We start from the raw sequence: 25,186 nt of genomic DNA on the forward strand, positions 1-25,186 counted from the left end.
TGAGTTGACAGGGTTTCACAGGTTGTGTGGTGCAGGGAGACCGGGCTGTTCACAGCCAGGAATTACATCAAGGGTGAGAATTTTAAATTGTTGCTTGTTAATAGGAGCCTTTGATAGATCAACAAGTTTTGGTACAAGTGAGCACTTGGGCAGTAGGGTTTTAGACACTCTTGAGATTGCATGTAAGTTGAATGTGGGAGGCTGGCCAGGAGTGTGTTTGGATAATGAAGTCTGGAGATAACACAGGGATGGACGAGTATTTCAGTAAATGAGCTGAGACTAGGGTGGAGTTGGGTGATTCATCCTAGTCAATTGTCTGTGAAATGCCTCTGATGGAATGATGTATTTCCTTAAATAAAGGGACCAAAACTTCTGTCATTACTCCAGATGTGGTCTCACTCGCACTTTATAAAGTTCCTCTCAGGTATATACTCCAAACAACTCCCTTTAAACTTACACAGATGTTGTTGGAAATGCTCAGCAGGTCATGCAGCATCTGTGAAGAAAAATCGGTTCAAGTTTCGGGTCTGGTCACCCTTCCTCAGATACGTTAACTCTAATTTCTTTTCACAGATGCTGCTAGACCTGCTGAGCTTTTCCAGAAACTTCTCTTTCTCTTCCTGGTTTACAGCATCTTCAGTTGGTTCAGTTTTCATATCCTTTAAACTTGCCATCTCTCTTCTAGAATTTGTCATTTCCACCTTGGAAAAAAGATTCACATTTGTTTGGACTCCCCTACCCTGAGAAAAAAAGAAACCATGACTTGTCACCCTATCATTGCTCCTCATAATTTTATAAAGTTCGATAAAGCCACCTAAAGTGTCCAGTGCTGCAGGGAAATAGCCTCAGCCTATTCAGCCTTTCCCTATTGTTCAAATGTTCCAATACTGGCAACACCTTGGAAAAACTTTTCAGAACTCTTCCAAGTTTCCCAACATCTTTCCTATAGCAGGGAGACTGGAATTGAAAGCAGTCTGGGGATTCCAAAAGTGGCCGAGCCAATAAGCTGTGCAACCTAAACATGATCTCCCAACTCCTATACTCAATGCACTGCCCAATAACAGCGAGCATACCGCACACCACCTTCACCGACCTGTCTACCTTCAACCACACTTTCAAAGAACTACCAACCCGCACTGCACGGTCTGTTTGTCTGTCAACACTTCGCAGGAACTTGTCATTAAGAGGTTGAGTCCTATTCTGGTAACATCTTTCTGAAATCAAGGAGACCACAATTGAATACAGTATTCTAAACCTGGCCTCCCCAATGCCCTACTCAGCCCCAACGTGACCTCCTAATCCCTATACTCAGTGACAGAATCCCTACAGTGTGGAAGCAGGCCTTTTGGCCCATGAGACCATACCAACCATCGGAACAGCATTCCACCCTAACTCTGTAACCTACCATTACCCAAAGCTCATCCAGCTAACCTGCATGTCTTTGGATTTGTGAGAGAAAATTAAGAGCACCCAGAGAAACACCACACAGACAGTGGAATCGAACCAGAGTACATTTATTGATCAGCACATTCCATTCAATGTTCAGCACCTGATCTCCCTGAAACTCTACTTTCCAAGATCTATGCAGTTATTCTGAGCCCTTTAGAAGGAATTAAGGTGAGGAGGAGAAAACTGGAACAGGGTTGAGTTTTAGATCTATATAATAACTCTCCATCTTCCCTCTCCGTTTCCCCCTGTCTCCCCCCGCTCTGTCTGCTCTGCCTCCCCGTCTCCCCCCACTCTGTCTGTACCCCCCATCTGTTGGCCTGTTCTCCTCCCCCCCCCCCCCCCCCCCCCCCCCCACACGTTCCCCCCCTCCTCTTTCCCCCCCCCCCCCCCCCCCCACGTTCCCCCCCTCCTCCCCCCCCCACGTTCCCCTCCTTTCCCCCCCCCCCCAAGTTCCCCTCCTCTCTAATCCCACTTTCTGTCCTGACCCGTCTCTGTGCCACCCCTCTCTATCCCCCTCTCTTTCCCCATCCATTTCGGTCCCACCCCTCTCGATCTGCCTACCCTCCCTCCCAGTCCCCTAGTTCTGTACCTCCCCCACTGCAGAGCAAATATCTTGTCTATTTACCCTGTCCATGCCCAGCCTGATTTTAGAAATCTCTTTCAGGTCACCATTCAGCCTCTGACGCTGCAGGGAAAACAGCCTATCCAACCCTGGCAACATGCTATAATTCTTTTCTGATCTCTTTTAAAGTTTAAGAACATCCATCTGATAGGAAGGAGAACAGAATTCTATGGAATATTGATTTGGCAACTTTTGCAATGTCCTGTACAGCTGCAATATGACCTCCCAACCTCTGTACTCAATGCTCTGACCAGTAAAGACAGGCAGACCAACTGTGGCCTTCACTATCCTATCTACTTGCTACTCTACTGTCAAGTAACTATGAACCTGCACTCCAAGGACTCTTTGTTTAGCAGCACTCCCCAGGAACTTACTATTAACTGTATAAGTCCTGCTAAAGTTTGCTTTTCCAAAATGCAGCAGCTCGCATTTTTCTAAACTGAACTCCTCAGCCCATTCACCCATCTGATCCAGATCCTCTTGTACCCTGGGGTAATCTTTTTCACTGTCTACTACACCTCCAATTTTGGTGTCATCTGCAAACTTACTTACAATACCTCTTATGTTCACATCCAAATCATGGATATAAATGACGAAAAGTAGTGGATCCAGCACCGATCCTTGTGAGACTCCACTGGTCACAGGCCTCCAGCCTGAAAAGCACCCTCTGCCTTCTACCTTCGGGCCAGTTTTGTACTCCATGCGATCTAACCTTGCTGACCAGTCTTCCATGAGGAACCTTGTCAAACACGTTACTGAAGTCCATGTAGATCATGTCCATGCTCTGACCTCAGTAATCCTCTTTGTTACTTCTTCAAAAAAACTGAGTCAAATTCATGAGATATGATTTCCCATGCACAAAGCTGTTATTAGTATCCAGGATTTAACTCTGTACATTGGGGTCTGCGTTGTCCAGTTATAGGTGTTAATATTCTGGATGAAGTTCAAGTACACCAGCACTTTGTCAGTGAGTCTGTATTGAGTCTTGTTAATGTCACCAACACAGGTGAGTTCCTTTTGAAAGGCAGTCCCTGTATCCCTTGCCCACCAGGAAATAGTGTAAGTGTCCTTACCTCTGGACGAGGAGGATCAGGCTCAGAGTTGAGAAACAGCATCTTTGAAGAGACTGATTAGTAAACCTGCTCAAGCCACCAGGCCATACTGTCTCCCAGCTGTCCCTGCCTGAGCCTCCAAACAGAACCTTCCTGTAGTTTCTCTCCTGTCAGACTCTCCCATTGCTCAGTTTGTCCAGGATCCCCTCCTGCTGCTGCACTGCTCCTGTCCCTCACTGACCTGTCCATGCCCCAGTGTTCACCACATTCATTCATTATTAACAATCCTGTTATCCCAGTCCTCCAGCCCCGCCCCCTCCCGTCGATAGAGACAGCTCAGTGGTTAGCACTGCTGCCTCACAGCACCAGGTACCCGGGTTCGATTCCGGCCATGGGCGACTGTTTGTGTGGAGTTTGCACATTCTCCCCGTGTCTGAGCGGGTTTCCTCCGGGTGCTCCAGTTTCCTCCCACAATCCAAAGATGTGCAGGGCAGGTGAATTGGCCATTCTAAATTGCCCATAGTATTAGTTACATTAATTAGGGGGAATGGGTCTGTGTAAGTTACTGTTTGGAGGGTCAGTAAGGACTTGTTTGGCCGAAGGGCCTGTTTCCATACTGTATGGATTCTGATATATTGGGCAGCAGCTGCTGTCAATCACCCGGACTCCTGTATGATCGGGAGCACGTGCTGTAGGAGGGGAGATCAATGCACGGGCGCAGTGCTGGCAACTGTGGGAGTATGCGCAGTATAGATCAGTGCCTGGGAAGGAGGCTGTGGGTGTGAGGGATTAATCTATCATTAGCAGCTTCATCCCTCTGGGAGCAGGACCCAGGGGAATGGCCCCTTTCTTGCTACCCTGACATTTGATCAGACTATCAGTGGTGCAGCGATTTGCAGAAAGTTATAAGAACTGTTTTGTGAAGATTCAGGGTTGTTATGGAAAGGGGCAAGGATGTGCCTGCAATTAGAATTCTAATTTGGCTCATTTTAGTCAGATGGGTCTTGGCCAGAGTGTGCAGGAAGCAGTGTATGCAGGATGGTTCTCATCAGGAGCTAGGAAACTGAATTCGAAGAGAGTGTGTGTGACAACTGGGTGTGGAGGAAAGGAGTGGGGGGATTGGTTTGGATTTCAGTTCACAGAAGAGAGAAATTGTGAGACTGAGGTTTAAAGCTTTGGGGGAACAAGGAAACTACAGTTTAATACTACAATTGTCTTATGACTTTCCATCCTGTATTAACAGTGGTAACTTGTGTGCTCTGTTGTATGGTACTGAAAGGGTGGATTTGTGGATGAGAAATACAAATTGAACTTCATGTTCAGATCTGATGGTTCCTTGATCCGTGCCGATCTGAATATCATTGGCCTTTTCATCTGGAAGGAAAGGTGTGTATTCTGTCCGTGGGCGAATATTTCAAATCTCAGTGTGACTGGAAAAGTACTGAGACACAGCCAAGTCCATGTCAGCATGGTGAATGTGGAGAAAGATTTCATTTGTTTTTGAAAGTCTGGAAAATCATGGCACATTTCCCAGGAACAATTAAGCCACAACTTTGCTTTGTAGAAGGACAAGTCTTTAATTAACCATACAACCAGAAAGACACAAGGATACCTGCACCATGGGAAACACTATGAAAACGATTGTTGTAAAGCAGTTCATTCTCGATCATGGATTGTAATCCATTGGCATTGTCACGTCGGTTCCAGCGCTGTGGGGAAATACTGGAAATATGATGAATGTAATGTAGGTTTCAGTTATTAAACTGTAAAAAGTGCAGAACAATTTACAAGGATGTTGCCAGGGCTCAGGGGTCTGAGTTATAGGGAGAGGTTGGACAAGTGAGGATTTTATGTTTAGAGCAGAGGAAACTGAGGGGGTTCTTTTCTAGAAGTGTATAAGACCATGAGAGGCATGGATAAGGTGAATGCACTCAGTCTTTTTCCCAGGAACTCGAGGATTGAACGGCTTGATTGGATCAGTTTAAGGTTAGAGGAGAAAGAATAAAAGGGAAGCTGAGGAGCAACTGTTTTACACAGAGGGTGGTATGTATATGGAATGAGCTGCCAGTGGAAGTGGTTCAGGCAGGAACACTCACAACAGGGAAAAGACATTTGGACAAATACATGGATAGGAAAGGGTCAGAAGCAAATGGGCCAAGTGCAGGGAAATGGGGTTAGCGTGGATGGACCTTCTGGTCGGCATGGGCCAGTTTGGGCCAAAGGACCTGTCTCTGCTGTAGGATTCTACAACTCTAAGTGCATTTGCTATTTTTCCCACTAACTCTGTTAGTATCCTGGGATGTATTCCATCAGGGCAATGAGACTTGTCTACCTTTCGCTCCATTAACTTGCCCAGCTCTAACACTTTTGTGATAATGGTTATTATCTAGGTCCTCACCTTCCTCAGTCTCCTTATCAATTACTGGCATGTTCTTCATATCCTCCACTGTGAAGACTGACTGCTGTGTACTCATATTCCTGAACCCTGCTGGATAGGAATAACTGGGCACAGAACTCTGAGAGGTCTTCTTTGAGTCTTTATTGATGAAACATGGCAGTTACCTGGATAGTGTACATGCAGAACACCTCTCGGAAGCATCAGGTAATTCCCCGCCTGTCTGATGTGCCGCTCCCATTCTTATACCTTTGTGGTTTGGGACTTTGAATAGAGACTGTCTCTCAGTATTATCTCGATGGCAATGGCAGTTAGAAAGTCTAGTTCAGTTCAGCACTTTTGGTTAAACCACACACACCCCTCCCCCACACCCCCGTGGCTCCCTCAAGTATCTGACAGGCACTTCAGTTTCAGTGGGGCTGTCTATCAGGATTCTGATGTGGAGGAGCCGGGGTTGGGGTGGGGTGGACAAAGTTTAAAAACCACACATCACCAGGTTATAGTACAACAAGATTATTTGGAAGTCCAAGCTTTTGGAGTGTGCTGTGATTTTTAACTTGATCAGGATTATCTCTATGGTAACAGTTACGTGCTTCAACAATTAGAGGCCATATGTTCCCCACACAATAGGTTCCCCTCTAGCAGTGTAAACAGCTATTCTGGCCCTGGGGATAGCTACTCTTCACTTTTCTCCCCCAATCCCATCTAGCTTTCTGTTGATCTTTAAAGTTTTTCTAATCTCCGAGTTTCTCCTTGGTCTTTGCCAATCTGTATGCATTCTATTTCAGTTTGATAGACTCCCTTATTTCCTGAGCCACCCACGGCAGATTATTCCTTTTCTTACAATCCTTCCTTTTCCCTGATATATACTTTTGCTGAGCACTTCAACAGATTGCTTTGATATTCTCGCACTGTCCGTCAACTTTCCCACCATAAAGTCTTTGTTTCCAGTCTACATTAGCCAACTCCTGCCTCATCCTATTGTAGTCTCCTTTTGTTTAATCACTGGATCTTGGGAGTGGATCTAATCTTCCAGCTTTCCATCTGTGTTCGAAGTTCTTTACCTTTATCTTTACCCAGCATCCCCTTTAGCTGCATCAATGTTTAAGATTTATTTGCTGCTCTAGTTACACTCCCAGTTTTAACTGCTGTAATGTTGATGACTATGCAAATGTATAAAATATAATTTAATCCATCCCAAAACCTCTGTGTACCTGTGTCTCACTTGTGTTCACCGAGACACTCATTCAATCTGACCTCTTTACAAACCCTGCCCTGATATTTCCTTAGAGGGCTCAGAATGAAATATTCACTGAATTGTTACTGTGCAAAAGGAGGCTGATTGGCTCATCAGCTCTCCAAAGGATCACCTCACCAAATGCCATTCTTCTCCCTTTACCCCATAAACCATCCCATTCGTCCTCTTCCAATAACACCAGCGAGTTCACAAGTAACCACAGCGATTGGATTTGTTTTGTTTGTTCGTGGGATCATGGCATCACTTGCTGGGGCAGCATTTGTTATCCATTCTAACTGCCCAGGAGATGGTTCAGAGTCAACCACGTTATTCAGGGTCTGGATTTACATGTCGGCTGGACCAGGTCAGAATTAAGTTTCTCAGACCCAATGACATGAAGAGTTGATTTCTGGCCTATTATCTTATTTCTGAAATGATAATGAATAATTTTTGCAGTTGAATTAAAAGTGAAAGACCAAAATGGGTTTTATTCTGATTGAGCACATCTTCCTATTTTCTAAGTTGTTATTGACAGTCTCATTCCCCTCACATCAGAACCTGTTCCAGAGAGTGTTACAGAAAAGGCAGAATGGTCAGCTGCAGGATGTCACCTGACCGGTCACTGGTCCCAAAGGTTCACTTTCCACAGATGCTACCAGATCTGCTGATTTTTTTTTTTTCCAGCAATTTCTGTTTTTGTTCCTGATTTCCTAGCATTTGCAGATGTTTCGTTTTTGAATATTGATCTTATCTGTTGCAGAGGAGTTTATTGATGAGTTTGGAGAGTCTTGAACATTGCAACGTCGGCCACAAATCAGCCATGATCTATTGAATGGCAGAGTAGGGTTGAGGGGCTGAATGGCCTCCTCCTGTTCCAATGAAAGTTATCCATCTGCAGCTTGTGGTAACATTTCCCCTCAATGCTCACTTCACGTCCATGTCTAACACACTGTTACTGACTGAACAAACCTCCTGTGTTTGAACTAAACCTGCTCATGTTCAGTGGCACCCTCCACTGCCACCCGGATTTAACTCTCATCATGGAATGCTGTCTCGTGTTACTGCGGGAATGCCCACAAGGACTAATCCTGGAGTCTGTATTCTGTGGGATCCAAAAATCCCATTTATTTCCTTCTTCCTATTTCATTCTGGCATTGAACTCTCGGTTTCAATCCATTCTCCTGTCATGCTCTTCAACATGCCCATGTGGGTGGACTAGAGGCAGCTGGCACCTGAGATTGAATCTGCCTCCCCCCACAATCAGGGATTTGGGAAAACACTCAGACAATGACATATCCATCTGATTGTTGACTCAGACAGATAGGCAGAAAGAAAGATGCACATTTAGATAGCACCTTTGATGACCCGGGGCAATGAAACATTCTTCAACCCAATGATTTCAACTTCAAATCTCTGAAAACACAGACACAAAGCTTCCTACTTGTACCAGGTTGTCTCTCAGCCTCCTCTTTTTCTTAAGAGTTTTAAGCTGTTAAACCTTTCCTGGTGATTATAACCACTGTGTTTCTGTCAGATTTGTGACTGAACCTTTATTTTCCTGTTGTGAGTGATGCTAGTAGCAGAAACAGTTCCCGACCTTTTGTGGGTTTCGGTTGGAGTATTTATATTTACACAGAAGGAAAGGATTGAGTAAGCTCCCACAGAAACACAAAAGGCAGCATATGCACCTGAGTTGAATGAACCTGGACTTAGGAAAATGTGACAACGATCACAAGTAGTTAGAATTACAGAATCCCTTAGGCGCACAAAGAGACTATTCGGTCCATAGAGTCTGCAATGACCTGCTGTCCCACCCTACCTCCATAACCCCACATTTACCATGGCTAACCCAACCCATCTAACCTACACACTACAGGCCATATTAGCACGGCCAATCCATCAAACCTGCACATCTGTGGGAGGGTCCCATATTATGTCTAAGTGCTCAGGATTGTGAATGGAGGCTCACAAATACTTGACTCTGACGCAAATCCTCTTTTTTTTTCAAAATAAAATCTGGGGGAAACTGCAGCCAGGAAGATTTCCGATTATCTCATGAGGAAGAGATTTCAAAACTCGTGCCACTGACCCAGGGGGTGCTGTGAAGTCACAGAGATCTGGGAGCCATCAGAAATGTACTGAGTTGTGAGGAAGGTGGGGGTGAGACTAGGACAAAAAGACAGTCTGTCACACGGGGAAAGGCAGGAGAGATTAAATAGCAGAAATGGTCGTCCCTCAAGGCCATGGGGAATGGAGCTAAGGCTGGGAAAGAAACAAGGAAGCAAGGTGAGCAGCTGTCAAAGAAATACATTGACAAAACAGAGGACTCAGTCTGAAATTGTTGCTCTCATTGGTGAGTACAGAACGCTGTAAAGCCTGGGTCATTCTATTACAGCCAACACATGCAGGATAGGCCAAGTGGCCTCGATCTGTGCTGTAACTTTCTGATAAATTTATTCTGACATTTGGAATTCAGGTCGGCTGAAGTTCATAAATTCTCAAATTGGACTTGAGTTTAATATTCTGGAGAAATGTTAAATAAATCACAATGATCCCATTCTGCCGACTTTAGTCTGCAGCCCTGCATGTTCCAGCATCTCAGTTACATCCATGTCCTTTTATTCTAATGTGATGCTGGTTACTGCCTCTGCCACCCCATCAATAAGTTCCTGCTCCCCACCATCTCTGAGTGAAATGAATTCTCCCCTCCCATTCTTTCTGGGAATTAGTTTCAATCTAAATCCTCCAGTTTCTGACCTCTCAGTTAATGAATAGCTCCTTCCTATCCACTCGATCTGGATTCCTCAGCATTTTATCACTTCAATTAAATCTCAGCTCATCCTCCTCGAAATCATCCCCAGCCTATCCAACCTTTCCTCAGAGCAGAAATTTTCCAATTGTAGAAATATTCTGATCAACCTTCTGTGTACCCTCTCTGGTGTGATCACATTAACCCTGGAAGAAGGGGATCAGAAATGTGTGCAGTACTTTAACCGCAGTCAAACGAGTGTTCCTGACATTTCCCATGTCACCTCCATGTTCTTATGGTTGTCGCTCACACAAGAAGTGTCCTGGTTTTCCCACATGGAACTGGATGTGCACTCCATGGGGCTGGGATTCCCTCCCATGTGTTTATTTGTTAACTAATCATAATGTTGTTTTAATTTGAAGTTAATTTATCAGATACCCACCAATCAACTTCTTCCATTCTACTCAAGTCACCTTACTTTTTAAAATCTCTTTAAAAATATTACTATCTAAACACAACAGGCTTAAGATGTCTCCACTGTTACAATCACTTGAAGATTATATTTACCTTCAGCTACATTTGGTGAATTGAACACTGATTGTAAATATATGAATATCAAAAGGACTTGAGGTTTATGATAATTAATCCAGTCTGACATTCTTGTTGGTTAATATCTTGAAGAGAACTGTCCTCAGAATTCCAGCTGTGCTCTGACTTCATTCACAACTGGATTTAGTTGGACTGCAGATCTTAGATCTGTTCTGTTGTTTCCCGGATTACTTCACTCTGTCTATCACTTGCTGCTATGCTGTTAGGCACACAAGTAGTCCTCTTTGGGAACTTCATCAGGTTAACACCTCAATTTTAGGTATTCGTGCTGCTGTTACTGACATGCCTTCCTGAATTCTCTCAGTTGAATAAGGATTGATACTCTGGTTAGATGGTAAGAGGTAAATTGGGGAATATGCTGGGCCGTGATTCTGTAAGTTTTGTTGGAGTACAATTCTACTGCTGTTGGTGGAAGGAAAGAGCTAAACTCTTGCACTGTAAGCCGTATATGTAAGAGGCTACATGCAGTATCATGAACACTGATAGGCCAAGACATGAAATAAGAGCAACACTGTACAATGATGCAGGATCACAACTGCAGTAAGGGGAGTTTAAGATCCAACTTGACACAGGAGTAGGGAAAGAAGCAGCTGATCAGATTGTCTCATTCATAGTCACAAAGAGACTCTGTGAGATTATTGTATTGATGGAGGTGAGGATGGAGGAGGTTATGGAGATGGAGAACCCTTCAAAAGAAACTAATCTGCCTGAGAGTTGTGAGATAGAATTGATTGCCATGCATTTAACAGAAAGCTAATTGAAACTGTTTTTATCCCCAAAAGATAACAAGACTGATGGTGCTTCCAATCATCATCAGAAACAAACCCCAGAATACATGGTTCGGAGATGGATTTCAATAGTCAATCAACCTCCAACTCCTGCAATCATTGAACAAACGTATGTGTGATTACCCAGTTCTGATGAACCAGACAATCCCTGTTCACTCTGTGCAGATGGACAGCAATGTGGGGAAGTATTGGTCTAGTGGTATTGTCGTGAGACAGTTAATCTAAAACCCCAGATAGTGTTCTGGAGACCTGGGTTCAAAGCCTGCTGCAGCAGATGGGGGGGGGATTTGAATTCAATAAAAACAAACTTGTGAATTTAGAGTCTAATGATGACCATTAATCGATTGTCAGAAAAACCCATTTGGTTCAGTAATGCCCTTTCAGGAAGGAAGCTGCCATCCTTACCTGGTCTGGCCTACATTGTGACCTCAGACCCACAGTAATGTGGTTGACTCTTACCTGCCCTCTGGACAATTAGGGATGGGCAGTAAATGCTGCCGGGCCAGCGACACCCTCATCCTGTGAATGAATAAAGGAAAATAAAAATCTGTACCCAGTGTGAATCTGTGCATGTTCAACAATGTTGTGAACATTTCCAAAGCTAAGATCTCTATGTGCACAACTTTGAGCTGCCAAAACCATTGTTCATTAGTTGGTGTGAAAAACAGAAAAAATTCCTTCAACTGTAGCTATCAGTAAATTTACTGGTTTCTCAGCAGGATGGATGCCTGAGTGAATCCCTTCCACCCCCACACACACACAGAGCAGGTGAACAGCTCTCCAGTCTGACTGGTTTGGCCAGTTTCCAGGTGGGAATGGGTAAAGAATTCCCTTCTGACATTCCCCACATTTCCAGAGTCGATCCCTAGTGTGGCTGCACTGGTGTTTTACCATTTCAGATAAATGCTAGCAGACTGTTACACACACCATTAGCCCGCACCCCCCTCCACCCCACCCCCCAAAGAACCCAGTATAAAGCAGTAACCATTATCTCCTGCTGTGGAGAGACAGACTGTATTGGTCTGAGTAGGAACACTGAGCAGATTTACCTTAATGATAACTTAATCGGTGACCAGAGCAAGTTAAGCAAGTCCAAATAAAATGCATTATAGCACAGAAAGAGGCCCATCAAATCCAAGCTGGCTCTCTGTAGCAGAATCCAATATTCTCATTCCCCCTACGTACCCCAAACTCTGCAAGTTATTTCCCTCAGAACTGATCTAATTGTTTTTATCAATCATTGATCTTCTCTGCTTGCACCACCATTATAGGCAGCATGTTCTGCACATTTCCAGCCAATACAGTCAGCAGAGATACTTACTCATCTCCCACTGGCTCAAAACCTCACATCTGGTCTTAATTCTTGTACTATCACCTATCGAATACAGATATTTTTGTCTGCTATATCTAGGTCTGTTATAATCTTATACAGCTTTATCAAAAATATATTTAATTTGTTTATTTCAAAGAAAGTAGCAATCTCTTCAAATCAACCCAGTGACTGTATTTTCTTCATCGGTGAACCACTCCAGTAAGTTTGTACTCCACATTCTGAAGATCACTCATATCCTTCCTTGTTAATGTATGTTTTGTTCCACAAATCCAGACGACACAAGTTTTCTGTACAACAGCAGTAGCTTTATTATTGGACAGCTGGCAAGAGTTTCAAAGCATCTCTTAAAGTGGCTGAGTGTCTACTTGTACAGACACATCTTCACGAATCTCTGCCTTACCCACAGAGACAGTATATTTAATAAGAATTAGACAAAGGCAAATCAGTCACATGGGTGATTGCAATTACATAGTTTAAAGCTGGTAATTATGAATTTACAAAGCTTGATGAATGCCAATGTCCTGTGATAATGTGTGATGGATTACAGAAACTGATTATCATATTGTTCATGATTATGTGTTGACAGGAAGAGATTAAGGCAGAAGGGTTCTTCTTTCAGTAAATGGGGGATTCACTTACCTATGCTCATATGGAGGGGAGGTAAGACAATGGGAGCAGGAGGCAGTTTAACTGGGTTGTGCCCAGGGCTCTCAGCCTTGTCTGGAAAGGGCAAATTGTTCTATCTGGGGTTATGGTGGAATCCACATGTGTGGCTCCAAGAGATTCTGTTTCGAAGATACAGTCTGCCTCACCCCTACTGAGGTGTTCAGTCTGTATTGGGAGAGTGCAGGCCTTGTACTCTTACAATACCACAGCAAGACCTTTGGCAGGAGAATGTTTAACTCTTGAGTCGCCAATGCATCCTGAAAGAGAAGCAAAGTATGGAACTGGCCCCTCTGTGGTATTTTAACTTCCTCATCCTGACCAGGAATCTGTTGACCACAACTGGATGCAATGATTGACTGTGACCTAACTAGAACTTTGTCAATGGTCAGCATCTTTTCCATGAGTATGTTATCATTCCCTCATTTAATGAGGCCCAGCATCCTATACGTTTACTCAAAACACTTTATGTTCTCTCTCCTTTAAGGATTTGTACACATTGTCCCGCATTCCTGCTGTTCTGCTCTCTCTGTCTGTGCCATTCAAATATATATTCCCTTTCTACATTGCTTCTCTCAAAATGCATCAACTTACTGTGTGTTCTAAAGAAGAGACATATTATACCCAAAATATTATCTCTCGCTCCACACATTCTCCCCTCTGGAAAACAGAACAGTACAGCACCGGAATAATCGGCCCACCATGTCTGTGTGGATCATGATGCCATTCCAAACTGATTCCATCTGCCTGTATATGATCCATATCCCTGCCAACCCAGGTCCGCTTATCTGTCTGTCCAAATGCCTCTTAAACATTGTGATTGTTTCTGCTTTTACCATCTCTCAGGCAAGTACATTCTAGTCACTGACCACCTCCTGCATAAGAAACTTGACTGACACAACTCCCTTTTAACTTGCACAGATGTTGTTGAAAATGCTCAGCAGGTCATGCAGCATCTGTGAAGAAAAATCAGTTAATGTTTCGGGTCCGGTCCCCCTTCCTCAGAAATGTTAACCAATTTCTCTTCACAGATGCTGCAAGAACTGCTGAGCTTTTTCAGAAACCTCTGTTTTTCTTTCTGGTTTACACCATCTGCCGTTCTTTCGGTTTTCATTTCCTTTAAACTTGCCCCCTCTCTCCTTAAATCTATGGCCAGTGGAATTGGTAATTTCCACTTGGAAAAAGATTCAGATTATTCACTCTGTCTGTGCCTCTCGGATCACTCCACAGCCACTGACTTTCCAAAGACAACAATCCAAGATTTTCCAACCTCTCCCAATCCAGGCAACATCCTGGTAAACCCATTTCCACCCTCTCCAAAGCCTCCACATCCTCCTTATAATGCGGTGCTCAGCACAGCACACAATACTGCAAAGGTGGCCTAATGATAGTTTTATATTCACTCCCCAGACAGAAGAAGGCAAGCCTGCCATCCACCTCCTTCATCACATTCAGGGAGCTGTGAACTTGCACCTCTGTATATCAATGCTGCTCAGGGCACTTCCTTTTAGTGTATACATTGCTCTTACAATGAGCTGCCCAAAACGCAACATGTCACACTTGTCTGAATTAAAATCTATCTGCAATTTCTCCGCATAATCTTCCAACTGATCTCGTCCTCGATGTTTCCTTTGACAACATTCTTCACGATTCACAACTTCTTCACTTTGTGCCATCTACAAACTTGCTAATTAAATCGTTTACATTTTCAGGCTAATCATTTATATGTATTACAAACAACAGATGTCCCAGCTCTGACCCTTGTGGAACAGAGGCACTGGTCACAGACCTCCAGCCACCAACGTCCCCCTGCACAACTGTTACTGGGAGAAATATCAAAGAGGAGCCTTGAGTTCTGTGCTGAGCAGCACGACCAATGTTTATTCAGAGCTCCTTACTAATGGATGATGGAAGAGTTCCCTCTCTGGAATTCTGTGAAGTCCAGCATTTGGATGTGTTTCTTTCATACGTTCCACTCATATTTCCCCCCCGACCCGATCTCCTGGGTTCGAGATGTCAGCTCAGATGTTTATGAGCTTCCTTTCCCAGTCTCTGATTTTCTCTCCGTCTGCAACTTCCCCTCTCAGCTCATGCAGTTGCTTTGTCAGTTCTTTCACAAATTGTTTCCCCCTATCCTTGCCATTGTACATCTCCTGCCCTCCCACTACCATACCCTCTGGCAGCTGCATAGTCCATCCGGTCACTAATTCAAAGGGGGATTGCTCAGTTCCCTTTGCTGGGGTTGACGTCAGTTTCACTAGGATTGTGGGGAGTACACTAATCCATCCCTGCCTGTCTCTGTCAGGGCCTTAGTCAGACTAGCTTTCAGTGTCTGCTTCATTCCTTCTACTGTCCCTGAGCTCTGGGGGTGGTATGTGTGATGGGATTTCTGCTCAATACCAAACAGGCCACAGAGCTGCTTAACTTCGTTTCCTGGAACATGTGTCCCTTGGTCAGAATCTGCAGGGGAATGCTTCCACCCACTGAGTAAACCTGTTTATTAAGACCCAGCAGGAATTCCTTCCCTGGGATTGGGATGGGGGTGTATGTAAAATCCGTCTGTAATTGTTCCCTTGGGCCCCTGGGTCCCTGCGACTGCCTCCATTTTATCCTGATTCTCTTCCCTGGCTCACACTGTGTACAGACTACACCCCTTCGACAAAACCTTCTTGTTCCAGAACACCCTTGTAGTTGATCATCCCATATTGCATTTTATCCTGCTCAATATGGGCCAGCCCATGATATATTTTTAATAATGTTTGTCTTATACAGTGGCACTGCTGGATCATCCTATGTCCTATTACTGCCCCACCCTTTTCCCATTCCTGTTTCTCCTGCTATGGGACTGTTTCTGGAAATGTCTTTAAACTTTCCTTTCTCACTTCTGTAGCTACTGCCACTGCATCCTCCTCAAATGTCTGCACTGTTTCAGTAAGTATGCTCACCCATGCTCACCAACTACCCCGTTGGTGTGAGGTTTCTACTTTCCTGTGAGCTCTAATCTTCATTATTGCTGCTTCACTGGGAAAGTTAGCTGTTTCCACTAACTCTCTGACCTGTTCTTCATGCTCAGTGTGGCCCCAGACAGGGTGATATACCTTCACTGAGCCCAGTCATGAACTATACCAAAGGCATGCTGACTGTGTGCATTTTGCCTCCCTCACGCCTGGTTAATGTCCACGCTTCTGCCAGGGCTCCTGATGGTTCTCTATTTCTGGATAATTCCTCACAAAATTCCCACAATAATTAAACAATCCTAAAGTTTGCCTGATCCCTTTACGGTGTGCAGGTGGATAGTTTTATAATCATAGTTTTTGTTCCCGCTGGGTCTGTTCCCTCTCCCTTCCTGATTTGATCTCCCCAATATGATGTCCCAGTTCCGTCTCTCTCTACCTTCCCAGTTACACTCTCTGTGTGTTAATTTTAAGCCTGGCCTGTCTAACCTGACCCAATACTCTGTCTAATATCTGGATATGTTCTTTCTCACTGCTTGAGGTGATGAGGTGTTGGTAAGATCAGTGTGACGAAATCCATCAAACACACATCAGTGGGATATACTGGAATATTGCGGGACCCCTGAGGTAATAGTATCCTGGAGGCCTGTTCTCCTCGGTCAGTAAACACCACTCTCTCCTGCAATTCAATGTCCACAGGTAATGACCCAGACTATTTCCAGCTTCTGTCAATCTATCACTGTCACAATTACTGCCTCTTCAGCCCCAGCTTTGATGAGATCCCGTTTGTGTGGGGAGTGAGAGGGCCCTCGATCTCTCCAGAGTCGATAGATAACAACCCACTTTCCTGTTTGAGTTACGCACACCGCTGAGTGGGTCCGCGCTATAACCCACCAGATTCTCTGACTGTCCCATTCTCCCTGCAATGTAGCTACTCCGGAGAGGTTGCCTTTCCTTTTCTTTCTGTCCAAATCCTGCCCGGAGCATCCCCATGTTTAAATTCGGGTGTTGATGTCAATAGTTGCCATTTTAGAATAAACAGGAGCAACTCCCAGAATGGTCCCTTCTTGAGTGTCACACCTCCATATCTGAATATATTTTGTCATACTCCCGGTCTACATCGGGACAGGTTTGCTTCATCCAGCTTCCTAGGTTCCCTCTCCGACTGCTCTCATTTCAGTAATTGAGGGGGTGAGGGGTAAATCCTTACCGGTAACTGACAAAGATGCTCTGGTGTTAGAATCATGCAAGTTTGGCCCCTTAACAGGACATCAATGAATATTCATGGGCTATGCATATACCTACATGAACACAGGCCACTCACAATATGAACAATCTCCCTCTCTCTGCCTACATTCCTTGTCTATGTGCCCTTTCCTGCTTCCCTTGTAACATTGTGGGTCTGATTACCCTCCCTGTACTGCAGCTATTCCCCTGTGTTTCTGTGTTTGCCTCAGCTCTCATGGCCCAATTCAGAATGTGGTTAGAATTATCTCTCACTGAGAGTCCCATGTTTATAATTACAGTTAAATCGGGTCCCATGTCATCTTTTAAATGCATCAAACCGATTTCATCATCACAGGTTGGGGTTTGGTAATCCCCCGTGGTCCTTACACACCTCAGGCTTCCTCTCTGTATGATCCTCGATATTACCCTTGGTTCCCTGAGTCACCAAGTTTATTTTAGCCCATTCAGCCTGTCCCCTCCCCAGTGTGTCCCTGTAATATCTGTAAATGCCTGGCGCCATGGATCAGCTGTACTCTAGGGGGAACCGGCTCACACCCTCACCCTCTCATTGCAGGTACAGTTTCTGCTGTACACTTCAGGGCATCTTGGGCCGAGGGAGGGTCCGTACATCATCTTCAGTGAGACTGTGTACTCTACTAATTCATCCATATTGTCCCAATAAGGCCCATTATTACCATTTCTCTATCAGGCTGGGTGTTCATTCACCAACATCTGTTATTCAGCGGGTGAACGGTTCAGGTTTGGTTTCTGTCAGTTCCCTTTGTTGCTCCCTACTGTCTGTTAAGTTGAGCTTTGATGCCCAGTGGTGCCATAGACAGGGCCTTCTGGACCTTATAGGGCGGTGGGTCATCCCACCCATTGCCGTCCCTCTGTCCATACGTGGATGCTTCACCATCTAACCCGTTCCAGTCAGTGTCACCATCCTCACTACCTTCTGAGGAGAGCGGGGCACTAGGTACCTCCCCCCACTGTAACTACCACCTGGCCCTTTGGCTTTAAGGCCTCACGTCTGAGAGCCACCACCTTCACTTGTTCCTGTTTCCCATAATAATGTAACACATCCTGTCATTCCTGGAATAAAACAGAGCAAAATGTAAATTTGGTTTTACTTGAAATATTAATAATTTGACATTCACTGTAGAGGTGAAAATTCTACTTTGATTATTTAAGTGAATTTAACGTGATCATGCAATGAAAATAACAGATAATCAACGACAATGAATGAACTGAATAATATGTGATTATTTGTACAAGTTCTTGCAATGAAAATTCAATTTTATTTAATGTTTGTCACCCATTACACCATGGGCATTCTTATTAGGGAATAAAGTAATAGAAGGATATCAGAGAAAATAAATAGACTTTAATTTTAGCTTCACTGCAATAATGAACCAAAACAATATTTGGAAATATGGTTGAACTACATAACAAAGTTTCCAGTGTCATTATTGACGTGAAAACTATTTTAGTTTGCAATTGTTTTGCTCTAAGAATAATTGGAAATGAATTGTGATTTGGAATACACCATTTAAAATATATTTTGAAGAGAATAATCAGATACATTTTTTGGAGGAAATTAGGAATGGAAATAAATATATATTCATTGATATTAATAGTTTTAAAACGTTGAGAAGTTGACTGGGATTATTTTAATTGAGAGAGGTTGCATGATTATAAAGACTAATTCGCCATTTTCATTGCACTGTTGGTTTCACTAGAATCTGTTGTGGTCTAAGCTCTTGTTGTGTGCAATGGACTGTCACTAATAGCTTAATTAACCTGCGAGTCCCAGATCAGGTTTCCTTTGTCTGTAAGTCAGTCTGTAAGTGAGCAACACACCTCCTTTTGTGAGGGGAAATAAGTGGCAGTTCACACTGAGAATGGTTTCTAGCACACACCATCAGCAGGGAAGGGTTTTTTCTAAAGATTTCCAATCTCTATCTACAAATCTGATTTGTCAGTTTGTGGAGGATTCAGCCCCTTTGTTCTGAGCTGTTTTTATACAAGCAGTTGGTTCATTCTGGCTTTGCCAAGAATGTTGTTTATTTTTCCCTTTTACTGTGATTCTGCAGGTTCGCATATTCTGTGAGTCAATAATGTTCAGTGACTGAACATTGATTGATTTTGTCTCTAACAGAGCAGTGGCCTTGTTTTCAGCTAAGTATTCACTTTCCATTTCCTGGTTGTATTGAATGTTCCAGAACCAGACTCTGAGCAATGTTTCCATTCACTTGTGTTGGGTTCACTGCCAGCCACATGGTCAGTCAGTTTCAGCAGTTTGAATTCAATAATCATCTAGAATTATGAGTCTATTGATGAAATTATTCTCGATTGTCAGGAAACATCCAACTCGGTCACTGATGTCCTTTAGGGAAGGAAGCTGCCATCCTTACCTGATCTAGTCTACATGTGACCCCTGACCCACAGCAATGTGGTTGACTCTTACCTGCCCTCTGGGTAATAAATGCTGCCCATAGCCAGTGGCACCTACATCCAGTGAATGAATTTTCAACAAAGCTCTTAGTCCTGTGTCATGTGAGAAAGAAGCAGAAGGTGAAGTTTCAGCCCCTCAAGTCCATCCATCATTCAATAAGGCCAGGCCTGATCTGTTAGTGATTTGTGTTCCATCTTCCCCCAACGTCCCTTAACAAGATAAAAACAATGACTGCAGATGCTGAAAATCAAATACTGGATTAGTGGTGCTGGAAGAGCACAGCAGTTCAGGCAGCATCCAACGAGCAGCGCTGCTCGTTGGATGCTGCCTGAACTGCTGTGCTCTTCCAGCACCACTAATCTAGTCCCTTAACAAGAACCTATCAAACTGTGTCTTCAAAATATTCATTGAGCCCACCTTCTGGGGCAGAGAGTTCCAAAGGTGCACAGCCCTCTGAGAGGAAATAAATCTCCTCATCTCTGTCCTGAAAGGGTGAATCTAATTTTAAAGCAGTTCTCTCGTGTTCACGTATGACCCACAAGAGGAAACATCCTTTCCATATCCTCCTTAACAAACCATTCAGGATCTTAGACACTTCAGTCATGTCACCCCTCACTCTCCCAAACTCCGGCTGAAACAAATCCAGCCTGTCCAACCGATCCACATTTTATTACTGTCACACCGGGTTGAAATGTTGTGTTGTGTTTATTATGCAGTGAATGTGTTGTTCCACTGTGTGGGGTCTAAGAGTCAACGTGAGCCATACTAGCTTTCCTGTCTCACTGTGTTACATATATCTTACATCACTGTGATGATCCAATCCCTCCCTACCTCATATAACCAAAAAGAATGGCAGAGAGAGATCAAGAAAAGTTATTAGAAAATTTGTTGTTGCCTAAAAGGTACTTGGTCTGTTTGTAGAGATTGCATTGTAATTGAAGTAACCAGTTAATGAAAAGTTACTGACAAAATATTTTAAGCGGAGTTGCTGCTGGTGATGGAAATGCTGCTGGTTGGTATAAGAGAGGGCTGGGGGGAATACTGTACTGATGAGAAAGTTGAGCAAGGTAACCTTTTGTCTTTGTCAATAAGAAGAGGCAGAGATTGCAGCTAGGACAGCGTTGGAGCTGTTTTGATCTTGCAGACATTATTTTAATATTTATTTGATGTGATTTGCTTGTCACTGGCTGGGCCCAGCATTTATTGCCCGTCCCTAGTTACCCTTGAGAAATTGGTGCTGAGCTGTCTTCTTGAACCGCTGCAGTCTACCTGCTGTGGGTTGACCCACGATGCCATTGGGGTGGGGATTTCCAGGACATTCACCCACCGACAGTGAAGGAATGGCATTCCCCAGTCAGGGTGGGTTAGTACCTTGGAGGGGAACTTGAAGGTAGTTGTATTTCCATCTAGCTGCTACCTTTGTCCTTCGAGATGGAAGTGGCCATGGGTTCCTTGAGTGTTGTTAGGGTGGCACTAATCCAGGCAAGTGGGGAGTATTCCATCACACTCCTGACTTGTGCCTGGTAGCTGTTGGGCAGGCTTTCAGGAGCCAGGAGTTGAATTACTCTTGTAGCCACTGTGTTTGTGTGGTGAGACCAATTCAGTTTCTGATCAATGATTATCCCCAGGATAATGTTGATAGTGGGTGTTCAGTGATGGTAACAACATTGAATGTCAAGTGATGGTGGTTAGGTCATTTCTTATACGTGATGGTCGCAGCCTGCATTTGTGTGGCATGTATGTTACTTGCCCCTTGTCAGCCCAAACCTGGATATTGTACAGATCTTGTTGTTCTTGGGGTTGGACTGCTTCAGTACCTGAGGAGTTAATTGTTTATCAACATTCAATAATTACAAAATTATGCAAATTCCTTTTTCTATCGTCACACTGATATTAAATTTCGTTATCTCCTTATTTTCTTCCTAATTCAGACACAAATGTTTGGACATCAATCAGGATAAAATTAAATAATTTAAAAACATACGTTTCTACATGTAAACTAATTGAATGAAATACATTACTTCTGTATTGTCTGCATTTTGAGCAAAAGTCATTTCTTTTCAATAATTACTGAATGGCTCATTTATTGTCCTCAATCCATCAATCCAGCTGTTATATTTTAGTCTTCAGTTTACCGATCTTAATAATGTCTAATCAACATCAGAGCAAAGTGCTTTTAAAATGTTGAGTCAACTTATTTGTTCTGATTACAACATTTATTATGAATTCATTATCCTTATAATAATTACAGAATAATTTGTTTGTCTTTCTAACATGTATAGTCAGATCCATATTTTAATTTAATCCATTGTTTCATTTAATCCATTGTATCAATACTATTGTTTTCAGGTCAAGTATCCCACAATGGAACCAATAATTTTGCATCCAGCATGCTTTGAAAACTGACTTTTGCTCATTTGAATAATCACAGTAATCTCAGCCTTATAAGTTCAGAGAACTGTAATTACTTTTCACTGCAATGATTGCTATTCATGTCGACACATTGCACAGTCACATAGCAACATTAAATATCTCCTTCTTTGAAGTGCACTGATATATTTTCAAAAATCTATGTGTTGCTAATATGTAACTATTGTTCAGTTCAGTAAGGGGTATAAATGTGCAATAATAGCTCAGTACGTGAACTGATGTGAATATATTGCAGTGTACAAACTCACAATCATTGTGAAAATCAATTTTTATTTTAACCATGGAAACGCAGTTGAATTAATTCAATTATATTTCACTTTAATGCTCGCATTCATTGTATTTCTCATCACAATAAGAGTGAACTATTTCATGTGACACAATTATTTAAAATTCATGTCACTGTTTTATGGACACAAAATAGGATTAATACCCGTTTTTGCTTTCCTTTACCCATCACAGTCAAGTTTGAATTGTAGAAAGTTAGACTGATACAGCGCGGAAACAGGCCATTCAGCCCAACTTGGCATTCCGGCCAGGTTTCCGAAACTAAACTAGTCCCATTTTCCTGTGTTTGTCCCATATCCCTCTGGATGTTTTCTATCCATGTAACTGTCCAAAAGTCTTTTAGATGTTGTAATTGTACCAGCCGCTGCCTTTCCTCTCACATCTCATCTCAATATGCCAAACACACGTTGTGAAAAGAGTTGCCCCTCAGATCCCTTTTAAAACTTTCCCCCTCACCTTAATAACATTCATACTTTAATCAGTGACCTGAAGCAAATAAATTTAAGATATTGTGACCATTATAATCAACAACAGATACAAGTTGAGAAAATGTTGGATTGAAAAGTAATTCAATTGACACTTAGATGTTTTCTAATCAACTCTGAGGTGCTTTGACACATCTCTGTTTAAGGTAGGAATTGAACCCCTGCCTCCTGGTCTATTAGTACAGACATTACCAGAACCCTCCATAATGTTCCCATGTAGGAAGGGCAGGACTATAATTACATACTTACTGTGGTTACTCACAGGGAAAACTGCTCAGATATTTATCGTGATAATTGGACTAGGATTATATTAGACACTTACAGTGTGTAATGGATAAAAAGAATTCCTAATTTCTAATAATGATGGAATAAAGCGACAATGATCATAAATAAATATAAGTCTCATGATAATCAAATAATTCAATATGTTTGAAGCAGTTATTCATATACATAAATTAACATTGACCTGCTTTGTAACGCAAAAGAATTGGATATAAAGCATTCGGCATTCAACGTGGTTACTCAGTGAAAGACAATTTTCCTCAGTTTCACAAAATTGTGATTTCTAAGAATTCAAGATTTATTGTAAAAGAATAGAGCAAACATTTGTTAATTCAGGTTTGTGTACACAAGAAACACATGAAATTAAAATAATGTTTAATGTGAAAAAGAGTTAGCTCTTTTGTAATAATCAGAAATATAGAAATGTTAGCATTGAAGTGAAAAACAATCAGTACAAGAACGCAAAAAACTGTGGATGCTGGAACTCAGAAACAAAATCAGTAATTGCTGGAAAACAACACAGCAGGTCTGGCAGCATCTATGGGAAGCACTCAGTGTTAATACTTTGGGTCCAGTGACCCTTCCTCAGAATGTATTTTTGCTCACAGCCAATTCAATCCAACTAAGCTTCCATACTGAAAATTATTTTGCTAAGATTAAGAGATTGTAGAGTGCAATATTGTTTGTCAGTTGATGTATTGAGCCATTGTTCCACATCGACAGCTGGATATATTGCATTTAAACAATGATTACCAGTTAGACATTAGCAATAATTAGTTTTAAAATGGCTGAAACCAAATTTAAGGTTGATAAGAAAATCCTTATTGCAATGTAATTGTGCAGTATATCTGACAAAACTGAAATATTGAAGTGAAAAATAATGAGCCATCTCTTAATTGATAAGGCTAATTAATAATCCTTCAATTAATACGAGAATTCAAATGAAAGAGAATGAGATAGTTACTATGAGTGTTGGGTGAGAAAACTCTGGTTGATTGCAGGTGTGTTGACCTGAAAAGAATGTTAATATTTCATTGTGATACTGGCACTAAGAAATAATGGATTCAACTAAAATGTGAATCTCATGATGGTGTGAGAATTGAAATGACAATCAAATAATAATTAATGTTAGAACTCAACACTTAAAATGATTCAATAAATTCAAAGCAGTTTGTACTGGATATTCATTAAGATCAGTAAACTGAGAATTAAAATATTGGGTTAATTTAAAACAAAAATCACAACTTCAGAGATTATTCATCAGCATTGTTTTGTCATTGAAAAAAACACATTTATTCAAGAAATTTCCCTCATTTTCTGTCTTTTTTCCACAGGGATCTGTACTGGAACCCTTCTGGTTACGATACAAATATATAGAATGACATGAATTAAAACCTAATTGGGTGAGTTAATAAGCTTGCAGATGATACAAAGTTCGGTGCAGTTGTGAATAATGTAGAAGGTTGTCAAAGAATGCAGCAGGTAAAAGATAAACTGCAGCTATGGGCAGAGAAACTAAAAGGTAAAGCTTAATCCATACAAGTGTGAGGTGTCTCACTTTGGGAGCTCAAATATTAAGGAAAAGTAGATAGTTAATGGCAGGACCCTGAACAGCTTTGTTGTTCAAAGGGATGTTGGCATTCAAGACCATGGCTCCCTGAAAGTGTCCATGCAAGTAGATAGGGTGGTAAGGAAGGCAAATGGCATGCTGGCCTTTATTGGTCAGGGAACTGGTTACAAGAGTCAGGTTATCATGTTGCAACTTCATAAGACTTTGGATAAGGCATACTTAAAGTATTGTATTTACTTCTGTTCGCCACATTACAGGAAGGATATGGAGGACTTGGAGAGGGTACAGAGGGCACTTACCAGGATGCTGCCTGGATTTGGAGAGGCTGCTTTTTTGTGGAGTGGCGCTGGCTGGGGCAAGAATTGATTGAAGTCTATACAATCATGAGATACATAGGTAAGGTTCTGGATTAGTGGTGCTGGAAGAGCACAGCAGTTCAGTCAGCATCCAAGGAGCTTCGAAATCGACGTTTCGGGCAAAAGCCCTTCATCAGGATTCCAGATGAAGGGCTTTTGCCCGAAACGTCAATTTCAAAGTTCCTTGGATGCTGCCTGAACTGCTGCGCTCTTCCAGCACCACTAATCCAGAATCTGGTTTCCAG

At 42.6% G+C, this 25,186-nt stretch overlaps 1 long non-coding RNA gene across 4 annotated transcripts in view; it reads left to right on the forward strand.

The window, feature by feature from the left end:
* The window catches only part of LOC140479545 (uncharacterized), a 46,946-nt gene that overhangs the window by 16,562 nt on the left and 5,198 nt on the right, over positions 1-25,186 (forward strand). For 3 of the 4 annotated variants that reach the window (XR_011961070.1, XR_011961067.1, XR_011961068.1), the window contains one exon: positions 24,350-24,418. This is a non-coding gene — a long non-coding RNA (uncharacterized lncRNA). Of the gene's footprint in view, positions 1-10,895; positions 11,011-24,349; positions 24,419-25,186 lie in introns of all 4 variants that reach the window. The other variant, XR_011961069.1, reaches the window with a different exon arrangement.

The sequence above is a fragment of the Chiloscyllium punctatum genome, chromosome 7 (genome assembly GCF_047496795.1).
Source record: "Chiloscyllium punctatum isolate Juve2018m chromosome 7, sChiPun1.3, whole genome shotgun sequence".
In the NCBI taxonomy this organism is placed as follows: Eukaryota; Metazoa; Chordata; class Chondrichthyes; order Orectolobiformes; family Hemiscylliidae; genus Chiloscyllium; species Chiloscyllium punctatum.